The following is a 14140-nucleotide window of genomic DNA, read 5'->3' as shown; positions in this document are numbered from 1 at the left end:
TCATTGTGGATCACAGGCTCTAGGTGCATGGGCTTCAATAGTTGTGGCATATGGGCTCAGTATTTGTGGCTCGTGGGCTCTAGAGCACAGGCTCAGTAGTTGTGGCGCACTGGCTTAGTTGCTCCATGGCATGTAGGATCTTCCTGGACCAGGGCTCGAACCCATGTCCCCTGCATTGGCAGGTGGATTCTTAACCACTGCACCACTAGGGAAGCCCCTCACTGATTATTTAATTGAGTTTTACTTGATAGCTAATGAGTATTGACACCCTGTTTAGTGACCATTTAGATACCTAATTTTGTGACTTGCTTGCTCATGTTTTTTTTCACACTCTGTGGTAAGCAAGCAAGATATAATCTCCCTTCCTCTGTATTCTCTACATCTACTGAACTATCCCAGAATTTTATTTGTTTTTTTTTCTGGAACATTTTACCAAATTCTATGGCTTCCTCCCAACTTTCCTCCTCTAATCATGAATCTTCATAGAGTAAAAGACAGACCGAGGAGGCTGGAATGAAATTTAATTATGAAAAAAAAATTGACAGGAAGGTTTTCAAAAGGGGAAAAGGTTGATAATCTTCAGTAAGTAGGTTGACTTGTGGTGACTATAAATTTTGACCAGTTAATATTCTCCTCTACTACATGAGAAAGCATGGTCGAATATGATTTCATACAGCACTTTTTGCCATTTGCACAGTAGTGCAGTTCAACTTCATAAGTTCTGCATTTCTTTCTGCATAATCCTTGGTCTTTCTCACATGTACTTCCAAAATCTGTCTTCCGATTTCTTAGTAAGTTCTTCATGCTTCCTGAGAAAGATATGACTATGGTTAATCTCTATGCAACATGATACCAGAAGACATACAACGTTAAGTGCATAGGAGCTGTAATTAAAAATCATCTAGATTCAAACCTTGGCTCTGTCATTTACTAGATCTTGGTCTTTGAACAAGTAACTTAAGCTCTCTGTCTCTCTATTGTTCTCATCTCTACAATGGCAATAATAATAAACTACATTTTAAGGTTATCGTGAGTTAATGACATGAGTTAATGTCTTTTAAAATGTTTAGAATAGTGCCTGGCACTTACTAAGAGGTAACCAAACTTTAGCTTTTGTTGTTGTCCCTAGTGTTATTATTATTACATAAAGGTATTTTCCTGAGAGTTTAAGAAAACAATATTTGCCTATGTGAGCATTGTTGGGCAAGATGTCATTTGCCTGAACAGATGTCTGCTCCTAATGCTCAACTACTTCAAGATAGCCAGGGTCTACTTCAAGTCAGGACACACATATATTTGCTCACATGTTTATCAATACCTCCATGCTTTTAAACAATAAACATGTACTACGTATGAAACACTTTGTGCACTGAGAGAGGTACAGTATATCAATGGGCACATTGGCATGTATACATGTGTACAACTCAATTTATTTACAGATCCATAATCACACACAAACTGAACATGGACATAAGGGCTTACTATACACACCCATTGGTGTGCCTTCATAACCATGTATCAATCACATGCCAACAAATCAGTCACTCAGATATATACCTGTGTATACAAGACTTTTGACTAAAAATACTTTAGTGATACAGTTCCTGACATATTCTATAAGCATTAATTATTAGAAATATTTAGGTTTCTTAAAAGAAAAAGAGGCCTTTAGAAAGAAAATAATGACAATTATCAAACATTTAACACTACTTGTGCCAAGAATTTTTATTGAATATTGACTTTTCAATGAAAACTTACAACAACCTGTCATTATCTCTATTTTTCAAATAAGAAAACTGAGCACAAAAAAAGACCATGTTCCTGCTAAGACCACCAAATTGATAAGGGAGAGAGCCAAGATTTAATTTCTGGTCTACATGACTCAAAACTGTGGAGTGACAACTCTCTTGGGAGAGGGAAGGGAGGTGGGGCAAGATATGTGTAGGGTATTATGAGGTGCAAACTATTATGTATAAAATAAATAAGTAATAAAATATATTGTACAGCACAGAGAAATGTATCCATTATTTTGTAATAACTTTAAATGGAGTACAGTTTATAAAAATATTGAATCACTATGTTGTACACCAGAAACTAAATAATATTGTAAATAAACTATACTTCAACTTTAAAAAACGATTTCAGGGTAATCATAAAAAGGCTCAATGAAGAAGAATGGATTAACACCATGAGAAGTTGAAATAAGAGTTAGAAAATAGAAACAAGAACTAAAGAGCTGAAGTGTACAAAAACTGAAATAAAAAATACACCAGAAGGAATCAACAGTACATTAGATGATACAGAAGAATGGAACAGCAACTGGAAGGCAGAGTAGTGGAAATCACCCTAGTAGTACCACAACAAAAATAATTTTAAAAATGAGGACAGTTTAAGAAAACTCTGGGACAACATCAAGCATAATAACATTCACATTATGGGGATCCCAGAAGAAGATAGAAAAAAAGGGACAGAGGGCATATTTGAAGAAATAAAAGCTGAAATTTTTCCTATACTGGGAAAGGAAGAGACATCCTTACCCAGGAAGCACAGAGAGTCCCAAACAAAAATAACCTAAAGCATTCCACACTGAGGCACCTTATATTCAAAATGACAAAAATTAAAGATAAAGAGAGATTATTAAAAGCAGCAAGTGAAAAGGCAACTGCTTATGTACAAGAGAACTTCCGTAAGACTATCAGCTGACTTTTCAATGGAAAAGTTGCAGGACAGAAGGGAGTGGCAAATACATTTAGAGTAATGAAATGGAAAAACTTACAACCAAGAATACTCTACCCAGCAAGGCAATCATTCAGATTTGAAGGAGAGATAAAGAGTTTTACAGATAAGCGAAAGCTAAAGTTCAGCACCACTAAACAAGCTTTGCAAGATATTAAAGGGATTCCTATTAGTGGGGGGAAAAAAGACCACAACTAAAAATATAAAAGTTGTGAAAGGAAAAATCTCATTGGTAAAGGCAAATATACAGTAAAGGTAGTAGATCAACCTCTTATAAAAAGTGAGTAGAAATGTTAATAAAACAAAATCTATATACACAGAAAGTAGTAAAGGGATACACAAAGCAAAAAGATGTAAAATACAGTGTCAAGCATAATTAATATGGGGAGGTAGTAAAAATGCAGGATAGTCAAAATGAATTGAATTTAAGAGATCAACTTAAAATAATCCCATATATATGTTGTTATATATGAACTTTATGGTAACCAAAAACCGAAATATCTGTAAGATGTAGACACACCAAAAAGAGAAAAGAATCCAAACATAATAGTAAGATAGTCATCAAATCACAAAGGAAGACAGAAAAAGAAGAAAGGAACAAAAAAGAACTACAGAAACAAGTCAAAAACAATTAACTAAATGGCAATAAGTACATAACTATCAATAATGACTTTAAATGTGAATGGATTAAATGCTCCTATCAAAAGACATAGAGTGGCTAAACAAATAAAAGAAACACACACACACACACACACACATATTGCCTATGAGAGACTAACCATATATAAAAACACACACAGATGGAAAGTGAGGGGATGGTAAAATGTAATCCTCACAGATTGAAATTAAGAGAAAGCTAGGGTAGCAATACTTATATCAGACAAAATAGACATTAAAACAAAACCTGTAACAAGAGACAAAGAAGGACATTACATAATGATAAAGGGATTGATCCAACAAGAAGATGTAACTTTTGTAAATATATATGCACCCAACATAGGAACACCTAAATACATAAAACAAATATTAACAAACATTAAGGGAGAAATTGACAATAATATAAAAATAGTAGAGGAATTTAACTTACACTTACATCATGGACAGATCATCCAGGCAGAAAATCAATAAGAAAACCTTGGCCTTAAACAACTCATTAGACAGGATGGACTTAATATATATGTAGAACATTCTATCTAAAAGTAGCAGAATACACATTCTTTTCAAGTGCTCATGGAACATTCTCCAAGATAGATCGATCACATGCTAGGCCACAAAACAAGTCTCAATAAATTTAAGAGGAGTGAAATGACACAAGCATCTTTTCTGACCAGAACACTATGAGACTAGAAATCAACTATAACAATAAAACCCTGCCAAAAAAAAAAAAATTGACGCCTAAACATATGATACTAAAAACCAATAGGTTACTGAAAAACTCAAAGAGGAAATAAAAATACCTAGAGAAAAAATGAAAATGAAAATACAGTGATCCAAAATCTAGGGACTTCCCTGGTGGCACAGTGGTTAAGAATCCGTCTGTCAATGCAGAGGACATGGGTTTGAACCCTTGTCTGGGAAGATCCTACATGCTGCAGAGCAACTAAGCCCGTGCATCACAACTGCTGAGCCTGTGCTCTAGAGCCCGCGAGCCACACCTACTGAAGCCTGCATGCCTAGAGCCTGTGCTCTGCAACAAGAGAAGCCACTGCAATGAGAAGCCTGCACAGAACAATGAAGAGTAGCCCCCACTTGCTGCAACTAGAGAAAGCCTGCACACAGCAACGAAGACCCAACACACCCAAAATTAAAACTAATTAATTAATTAATTAATACATACAAAATCCATGGGTCACAACGAAAGAAGTTCTAAGGGGAAAGTTTATAATGATACAAGCCTACCTTAAGAAACAAGAAAAATCTCAAATAAACAACCCAACATTACACCTATAGGAAAAAGAAAAAGATGAACAAAGAAATCCCAAAGTCAAGGAAAAAGAAATATTTAAGATCAGAGCATGAATAAATGAAAAAGAGACTAAAACAAAATAGAAAACATCAATGAAAATAAGAGTTGGTTCTTTGAAAAAATAAACAAAATTGATAAACATTTAGCCTGACTCATAAAGAAAAACAAAAACAAAACAGAAAGGGTTCAAATCAATAAAATCAGAAATGGAAAAAAAAAGATATTCTGACACCACAGAAATGCACAGAATTATAAGAGATTACTCTGAACAATTATACACCAATAAAATGGACAACATAGAAGAAATGGGCAAATTACTAAGAATGTACAATCTCCTAAGACTAAATAAGGAAGAAATAGAAAATATGAACAGACCAATTACTAGTAATAAAATTGTATCAGTAATTTTAAAATAATTTACAAACAAAAGGCCAGGACCAGAGGGCTTCACAGGTGAATTCTACCAAACATTTAGAGAAAGAGGAAACATCTATCTTTCTGAAGCTATTCCCAAAAATTGCAGAAGGAACACTTCCAAACTCATTCTATGAGGCCACCATCACCCTTATACCAAAACCAGACAAAGACATCATGAAAAAGAAAATTACAAGTCAGTATCACTGGTGAACATAGCCCCAGAAATCCACAACAAAATACTAGCAAACAAACTCCAAAAATGCACTTAAAGGCTCATACACCATGATCAAGTGGGATTTATCCAAGGGATGCAAGGATTTTTCAATATCCACAAATCAAACAATGTGATACACCACATTAACAAATTGAAAATAAAAGTCAAATGATCATCTCAGTAGACGCATAAAAAGCTTCTGACAAAATTCAACATCCATTTATGACAAAAATCTCTCAATAATGTGGTTATAGGCAGAATATACCTCAACATAATAAAGGCCATATATGACAGGCCCACCGTTAACATCATACTCAATGGTGAAAACCTGAAAACATCTTCTCTAAGATAAGGAACAAGACAAGGATGTCCACTACCACCTCTTTTATTCAACATAGTAAAGGAAGTCCTAGCTCCAGCAATAAGGGAAGAAAAAGATATAAATTAATCTGAATTGGAAATGAAGAAGTAAAACCATCACTGTTTGCAGATGACATGATACCTTATATAGACAATCCTAAACACGCTTCCAAAAATTCAGTAGAACTAATACATAAATTCAGTAAAGTTGCAGGATACAAAATTAATATACAGAAATCTGTTGTGTTTCTATACATTAACAATGAACTATCAGAAAGAAAAATTAAGAAAACAATCTTATTTACAATTGCATTCAAAAGAATAAAATACCTGGAAATAAATCTAACCAAGGAGGCTCCAGGCTACCAGTGGGTTCCTGTGAATTCAGGCCTTCTGCTCACCTCAGTGCCTGACATCTCCAGTGGTCCCAGGCAGCCCCTGCTGCCCCAGGCAATATCTGTGGCACCAGGTTCCTGGCAGGCTCCTGAAAATCCAAGCCTCCAACTCATCCCAGCATCTGCTGGCTCCTGAAGCCCCAGGCAGTGTCATTGGCGTAGACTACTGATAGGTCCTGTAAATCGAGGGCCCCAGCTCAATCTGGCATGTACTGGCTCCAGGCAACTTCCATGGAGCCAGGTGGTTTCCATAGCACTAGGCTTCCTGTAAGCTCCCACAAACCCAAGACCAATCAAAAAAAAAATGGCTGAATGCATTAAAAACAACAACAAAAAAAACAAGACCCAACTATATGCTGCCTATGAGAGATTCACTTCAACATTAAAAGAACACATGAGCTCAAAGTGAAGAGATAGAAAAAGATATTCCATGCAAACAGAAACCAAAAGACAGAATGAGTATCTATTATAATATCAGACAAAAATATATTTTAACTCAAAAACTATCTCAGGAGACAAAGAAGGTTATTATATAATGATATAATATCATATACTAATGGTATATGTTATTATATAAGTCAATTCATCAAGAGGACATAAAAATTGTAAATGTATATGTACCCAACATGAGAACACCTAAATATGTTATGCAAATACTAACATATCTGAAGAGAGAAATAGACAACCGTACAATAATAGAAGGGAACTTAATACCTAACTTTCAATAATGGATAGATCATCCAGACAGAAAATCAATAAGAAAGTAAAGGACTTGAACTATACCTTAGACAAAATATATCTAACAGACACATATGGAACATCCCAACAGCAACAGAATACACATACTTCTCACACACACACAGAACATTCTCCAGAATAGATCATACATTAATTCATAAAACAAGCCTTTGCAAATGTAAGAAGATTGAAATAATGCCAAGCATCTTTTACAACCACAATAGTATAAAACTAGAATCAATAATAGAAGAAAAATAGAAAAATTCAAAAATGTGTGGAAATTAAATAACACACTCCTGAACAACCAATGAGTCAATGAATAAATCAAAAAGAGAAATCAGAAAATATCTTGAAACAACTGAAAATGGAAACACAACACATCAAAATTTGGGGATGCAGCAAAAGAAGTTTTAATGTGGAACTTTAAAGCAATAAATGTCTACATTAAGAAAAAAGAAATCTCAAATAAGTGACCTAATATTATACCTCAAGGAATTAGAAAAAGAATAAAAAACGAAGCCCAACTAGCAGAAGTAAGGAAATAAACATCTAGTGAGAATAAATGAAATAGGAACAAGAAAAAAAAATTAAGAAAGATCAATAAAACTAAGAGCTGGTTTTTTAAAAGATAAACAAAATTGAGAATGCTGAGCTATAATAATTAAGAAAAAAAGGAGGAGAATCAATTAAACAAATAAATAAAAAATTAAGGAGAAAAATTATAACTGATGCAACTAAATATAAGGAATCATAAGGGATTACTATGAACAATTATAGGCCAAAAAATTGGATAATGTAGAAAAAATGGATAAATACCATAAATATACAACCTATTATGACTGAACCATGATAAAATAGAATATTTAAACACACCAATAATGAGTAGGGAGATTAAATCAGTAATTTAAAAAAACAAAACAAAAACAAAACCCATCAAAAAAAGCCTGAGACGTTATGATTTCATTGGTTAATTAAAGAAAAACTAACACTTACGCTTCTCAAACTTTTCCAAAAATTCAAGAGGAGAGAACACTCCCAAACTTAATTTATAAGACCAGCATTACTCTGATACCAAAGACAGATAAGGACACTACAAGCAAAAACAAAAACCAAACAAATAGAGGAGACCTTCAAGATGGCGTAGGAGTAAGACGTGGAGATCACCTTCCTCCGCACAAATACATCAGAAAAATTTCTACATGTGGAACAACTCCTACAGAACACCTACTGAATGCTGGCAGAGGACCTCAGACTTCCCAAAAGGCAAGAAATGCCCCACGTACCTGGGTAGGGCAAAAAAAGAAAAAAAGAAAAAACAGAGAAAAAGGAATAGAGATGGGACCTGAACCAGTGGGAGGGAGCTGTGAAGGAGGAAAAGTTTACACACAATAGGAAGCCCCTTCACTGGTGGAGACAGGGGGTGGCAAGGAACCATGGAGGAGCCATGGAGGAGAGCACAGCAACAGGGGTGCGGAGGGCAAAGCAGAGAGATTCCCGAACAGAGGATCGGTGCCGACCAGCACTCACCAGCCCGAGAGGCTTGTCTACTCATCCGCTGGGATGGGTGGGGGATGGGAGCTCAGGCTCGGGCTTCGGAGGTCAGATCCCAGGGAGAGGACTGGGGTTGGCTGTGTGAACACAGCCTGAAGGGAGCTAGTGCACTACAGCTAGCTGGGAGGGAGTCTGGGAAAAAGTCTGGACTTGCCTAAGTGTCAAGAGACCATTGTTTCAGGCTGCGTGAGGAGAGGGGATTCAGAGCACTGCCTAAATGAGCTCCAGAGACTGGGGCGAGCCACGACTATTAGCTCGGACACCAGAGATGGGCATAAAATGCTAAGGCTGTGGCTGCAGCCACCAAGAATCCTGTATGCAAGGACAGGTCACTATGCACACCTCCCCTCCTGGGAGCCTGTGCAGCCCGCCACAGCCAGGGTCCCATTATCCAGGGACAGCTTCCCAGGAGAACACCTGGCACACCTCAGGCTGTTGCAACGTCATGCCGGCCTCTGCCACTGCAGGCTCGCCCCGCATTCCAATTATAACTACCGTACCCCTCCCTCCCCCGGGCTAAGTGAGCCAGAGCACCCTAATCAGCTGCTACTTTAACCCCATCTTGTCTGAGTGAAGAAAAAAGGCCCTCAGGTGACTTACACACAGAGGCAGAGCCAAATCCAAAGCTGAACACCAGCAGGTGTGCGAAAAAAGAAGAGAAAGGGAAAATTCTACCAGCAGCCTCAGGAACAGCCGATTAAATCTCCACAATCAACTTGATGTACCCTGCATCTGTGGAATACCTGAATAGACAACAAATCATCCGAAAATTGAGGCGGTGGACTTTGGGAGCAACTGTAGACTTGGGGTTTGCTTTCTGCATCTAATTTGTTTCTGGTTTTATGTTAATCTTAGTTTAGTATTTAGAGTTTATTATCATTGGTAGATTTGTTTATTGATTTGGTTGCTGTCTTCCTCTTTTTAAAAAAAAATATTTTTTTTTCCTTTTTCTCTTTTTGTGAGTGTCTATGTGTATGCTTCTTTGTGTGATTTTGTCTGTATAGTTTTGCTTTTACCATTTGTCCTAGGGTTCTGTCTGTCTGGTTTTTTTTTTGTTCTTTTTTGGTTTTCTTTTTTTTTCTTTTTAGTATAGATTTTAAGTGCTTGTTATCATTGGTGGATTTGTTTTTTGGTTTGGTTTGGTTGCTCTCTTTTTTCTCTCTTTCTCTCTTTCTTCTTTTTAAAATTACTTTAAAATTTTTTTCCTTTTAATAGTTATTTGTTTATTTTTTATTTTAATAACTTTGTTTTATTTTATTTTATATTTTCTTTCTTTCTTTTTTATCCCCCTTTTCTTCTGAGCCGTGTAGCTGACAGGGTCTTGGTGCTCCGGCCAGGTGTCAGGCCTGAGCCTCTGAGGTGGGAGAGCCAAGTTCAGGACACTGGTCCACCAGAGACCTCCTGATTCCACGTAATATCAAACGGTGAAAGCTCTCCCAGAGATCTCCGTCTCAACACTAAGACCAACTCCACTCAATGACCAGCAAGCTACAGTGCTAGACACCCTGCACCAAACAACTAGCAGGACAGGAACACAACCCTACGCATTAGCAGAGAGGCTGCCTAAAATCATAATACGGTCACAGAACCCAAAAACACACCACCAGAGATGGTCCTGCTCACCAGAAAGACAAGATCCAGCCACAACCACCAGAACACAGGCCCTACTTCCTACCACCAGGAAGCCTACATAACCCACTGAACCAAATTTAGCTGGGAGCAGACACCAAAAACAAAGGGAACTATGAACCTGCAGCCTGCAAAAAGGAGACCCCAAACACAGTAAATTAAGCAAAAAGAGAAGACAGAGAAACACACAGCAAACGAAGGAGCTAGGTAAAAACCCACCAGACCAAACAAATGAAGAGTAAATAGGCAGTCTACCTGAAAAAGAATTCAGACTAATGATAGTAAGCATGACCAAAAGTCTTGCAAATAGAATGGAGGAAATACAAGAAACGTTTAACAAGGACCTAGAAGAACTAAAGAGCAAACAAAAATGATGAACAACACAATAAATGAAATTTAAAATTCTCTAGAAGGAATCAATAGCAGAATACCTGAGGCAGAAGAATGGATAAGTGACCTGGAAGATAAAATAGTGGAAATAACTACTGCAGAGCAGAATAAAGAAAAAAGAATGAAAAAAATTGCTGACAGTCTCAGAGACCTCTGGGACAACATTAAATGCACCAACATTCAAATTATAGGGGTCCTAGAAGAAGAAGAGAAAAAGAAAGGGACTGAGGAAATATTTGAAGAGATTATAGTTGAAAACTTCCCTAATATGGGAAAGGAAATAGTTACTCAAGCTCAGGAAGTTCAGAGAGTCCCATACAGGATAAATCCAAGGAGAAACACACCAAGACATATTGGCCAAACTATCAAAAATTAAATACGAAGAAAAAATATTAAAAGCAGCAAAGGAAAAGCAACAAATAACATACCAGGGAATCCCCATAAGGTTAACAGCTGATTTTTTAAAATAAACTCTGCAAGCCAGAAGGGAGTGGCAGAACATATTTAAAGTGATGAAAGGAAAAAACCTACAACCAAGATTACTCTACCCAGCAAGGATCTCATTCAGATTCGACGTAGAAATTAAAACCTTTACAGACAAGCAAAAGCTAGGAGAATTCAGTACCACCAAACCAGCTTTACAACAAATGCTAAAGGAATATCTCTAGGCAGGAAAAACAAGAGAAGGAAAAGACCTACAATAACAAACCCAAAACAATTAAGAAAATGGTTATAGGAACATACATATTGATAACTACCTTAAATGTAAATGGATTAAATGCTCCAACCAAAAGACATACACTGGGTGAATGGACACAAAAACAAGACCTGTATATATGTTGTTTACAAGAGACTCACTTCAGACCTAGGGATACATACAGACTGAAAGTGAGGGGATGGAAAAAGATATTCCATACAAACGGAAGTCAAAAGAATGCTGAAGTAGCAATTCTCACATCAGACAAAATAGACTTTAAAATAAAGACTCTTACAAGAGACAAAGAAGGGCACTACATAATTATCAAGGGATCAATCCAAGAAGAAGATAAAACGATTGTAAATATGTATGCACTTAACATAAGAGCACCTCAATACATAAGGCAAATGCTAACAGCCATGAAAGGTGAAATCGACAGTAACACAATCATAGTAGGGGACTTTAACACCCCACTTTCACCAATGGACAGATCATCCAAAATCAAAATCAATAAGGAAACACAAGCTTTAAATGATACATTAAAGAAGATGGACTTAATTGATAGTTATAGGACATTCCATCCAAAAACAATAAAATACACTTTCTTCTCAAGTGCTCATGCAACATTGTCCAGGATAGATCATATCTCGGGTCACAAATCAAGCCTTGGAAAATTTAAGAAAGTTCAAATCTTATCAAGTATCTTTTCTGACCACAACGCTATGAGACTAGATATCAATTACATGAAAAAAATATGTAAAAAATGCAAACAGATGGAGGCTAAACAGTATACTACTAAATAAACAAGAGATCACTGAAGAAATCAAAGAGGAAATCAAAAGTACCTAGAAACAAATGACAATGAAAACACGATGACCTATAACCTATGGGATGCAGCAAAAGCAATTCTAAGAGGGAAGTTTATAGCAATACAGTCCTACCTCAGGAAACAAGAAACACCTCAAATAAACAACATAAACTTACACCTAAAGCAATTAGAGAAAGAAGAAGAAAAAACCCCCAAAATTAGCAGAAGGAAAGAAATCATAAAGATCAGATCAGAAATAAATGAAAAAGAAATGAAGGAAACAATAGCAAAGATCAATAAAACTAAGAGCTGTTTCTTTGAGAAGATAAACAAAATTCATAAACCATTAGCCAGACTCATGAAGCTAAAAAGGGAGAAGACTCAAATTAATAGAATTAGAAATGAAAAAGGAGAAGTAACAGCTGACACTGCAGAAATACAAGGGATCATGAGAGTTTACTGCAGTCAAGTATATGTCAATAAAATGGACAACCTGGAAGAAATGGAGAAATTCTTAGAAAAGCACAATCTTCTGAGACTGAACCAGGAAGAAATAGAAAATGTAAACAGACCAACACAAGCACTGAAATTGAAACTCTGTTTTAAAATCTTCCAACAAACAAAAGCTCAGGACCAGATGGCTTCACAGGCGAATTCTATCAAATATTTAGAGAAGAGCTAACACCTATCCGTCTCAAACTCTTCCAAAATATAGCAAAGGCAGGAACACTCCCAAATTCATTCTATGAAGCCATCATCTCTGTGATACCAAAACCAGACAAAGATGTCACAAAAAAAAGAAAACTACAGGTCAATATCACTGATGAACATAGATGCAAAATCCTCAACAAAATACTAGCAAACAGAATCCAACAGCACATTAAAAGGATCATACAGCATAATGAAGTGGGGTTTATCCCAGGAATGCTAGGATTCTTCAATATATGCAAATCAATCAGTGTGATATACCATATTAACAAATTGAAAGATAAAAATCATATGATCATCTCAATAGTTGCAGAAAATGCTTTCAACAAAATTCAACACCGGTTTATGATAAAAACCCTCCAGAAAGTAGGCACAGAGGAAACTTACCTCAACATAATAAAGGCCATATATGACAAACCCACAGCCAACAACATTCTCTATGGTGAAAAATTGAAACCGTTTCCACTAAGATCAGGAAGGAGACAAGGTTGCCTACTCTCACCACTATTATTCAACATAGTTTTGGAAGTTTTAGCCACAGCAATCAGAGAAGAAAAAGAAATAAAAGGAATCCAAATCAGAAAAGAAGAAGTAAAGCTGTCACTGTTTGTAGATGACATGATAGTATACATAGAGGATCCAAAAGACTCTACCAGAAAGGTACTGGAGCTAATCAATGAATTTGGTAAAGAAGCAGGATACAAATTAATGCACAGAAATCTCTTGCATTCCTATACATTAATGATGAAAAATCTGAAAGAGAAAATAAGGAAATACTCCCATTTACCACTGCAATGAAAAGAATAAAATACTTAAGAATAAACCTACCTAAGGAGACAAAAGACCTGTATGCAGAAAACTATAAGACACTGATGAAAGAAATTAAAGATGATACAAATAGATGGAGAGATATACCATGTTCTTGGAATGACAGAATCAACACTGTGAAAATGACTATGCTACCCAAACCAAACTACAGATTCAATGCAATCCCTATCAAACTACCAATGGCATTTTTCACAGAACTAGAACAAAAAGTTTCACAATTTGTATAGAAACACAAAAGATCCCGAGTAACCAAAGCAATCTTGAGAAAGAAAAACGTAGCTGGAGGAATCAGGCTCCCAGACTTCAGACTATACTACAAAGCTACAGTAATCATGGCAGTGTGGTACTAGCACAAAAACAGAAAAATACATCAATGGAATAGGATAGAAAGCCCAGACATAAACCCACACACATATGGTCACCTTATTTTTGATGAAGGAAGCAAGAATATACAATGGAGAAAAGACAGCCTCTTCAAAAGTTGTGCTGGGAAAACTGGACAGTTACATGTAAAAGTATGAAATTAGAACACTCCCTAACACCATACACAAAAATAAACTCAAAATAGACTAAAGACCTAAATGTAAAGTCAGACACTATACAGTTCTTAGAGGAAAACATAGGAAGAATACTCTATGACATACATCACAGCAAGATCCTTTTTGCCCCACCTCCTAGAGAAATAGAAATAAAAACAAAAATA

The 14140-nt window shown here is 36.2% G+C and overlaps 2 long non-coding RNA genes across 3 annotated transcripts in view; both read right to left on the bottom strand.

Annotated features, from left to right (window-relative positions):
- The window catches only part of LOC309613941, a 211744-nt gene that overhangs the window by 58940 nt on the left and 138664 nt on the right, over positions 1–14140 (bottom strand). The window lies entirely within an intron of this gene.
- LOC309613939 overlaps positions 505–14140 on the bottom strand; it is a 43688-nt gene continuing 30052 nt past the window's right edge. The window contains exons 2-3 of one of the 2 annotated variants that reach the window (XR_014235947.1): positions 8354–11938; positions 505–809 (exon numbers count right to left, since the gene is read on the bottom strand). This is a non-coding gene — a long non-coding RNA (uncharacterized lncRNA). Of the gene's footprint in view, positions 810–8353; positions 12704–14140 lie in introns of those variants that run through there. The other variant, XR_014235948.1, reaches the window with a different exon arrangement.

The sequence above is a fragment of the Balaenoptera borealis genome (genome assembly GCF_965194805.1).
Source record: "Balaenoptera borealis genome assembly, chromosome: 16".
Classification (NCBI taxonomy): Eukaryota; Metazoa; Chordata; class Mammalia; order Artiodactyla; family Balaenopteridae; genus Balaenoptera; species Balaenoptera borealis.
Note: the sequence above shows the minus strand (reverse complement) of the source record. Positions and strands in the feature narration are given on the sequence as shown.